The sequence below is a fragment of the Petaurus breviceps genome, unplaced genomic scaffold (assembly GCF_028583685.1).
Source record: "Petaurus breviceps papuanus isolate PSGF00001 unplaced genomic scaffold, PetGlider_PUasm1.0 190, whole genome shotgun sequence".
Classification (NCBI taxonomy): Eukaryota; Metazoa; Chordata; class Mammalia; order Diprotodontia; family Petauridae; genus Petaurus; species Petaurus breviceps.
The window spans coordinates 1,835,388-1,835,935 of NW_027185810.1; positions in this window are offsets into that span (position 1 = coordinate 1,835,388).

Genomic DNA, 548 nt, shown 5'->3' on the forward strand with positions numbered 1-548 from the left:
ACACACACACACACACACACACACACACACACACACACACACACACACACACACACACACACCTTGGTAGTTCATGTAAGGGAATTTTCATGCTGGAATCATAAATCTCCCATGGAGCCAGTGCCAGTTACTGTGTCTTATGCCAAAACGTGGCTCTCTTCTCTGCTGTTTTACCTGAGGTCATGAAGAAATTCTTCAGAGCTAAAAGCACTACCTATGCTAATGTACAAGTGTGATAAGGATGCCAAGTCGGGGCAGTTTTACTTCCTAGTTCCTGGATGCAACATTTATGCTAATTAAATGTGATGGCTCTAGGTCAGGAAGCTCTTCTGAAAAGAATTGGGGAGAAGGGGAGAAAGAAGGAGGGGAGAGAGAGAGAGAGAGAGAGAGAGAGAGAGAGAGAATGGCTTAGTTCCATATATGTTACTTAAGATATTCATATTATCTTTGTACCTGTATTCCCCCCTGCCTTCCTCCTCCCCTGTTTGTCTTTGTATACCTAGGACAGCACAGTGCCTGGAATACAGTAGGATTTTAATAAAATTTAT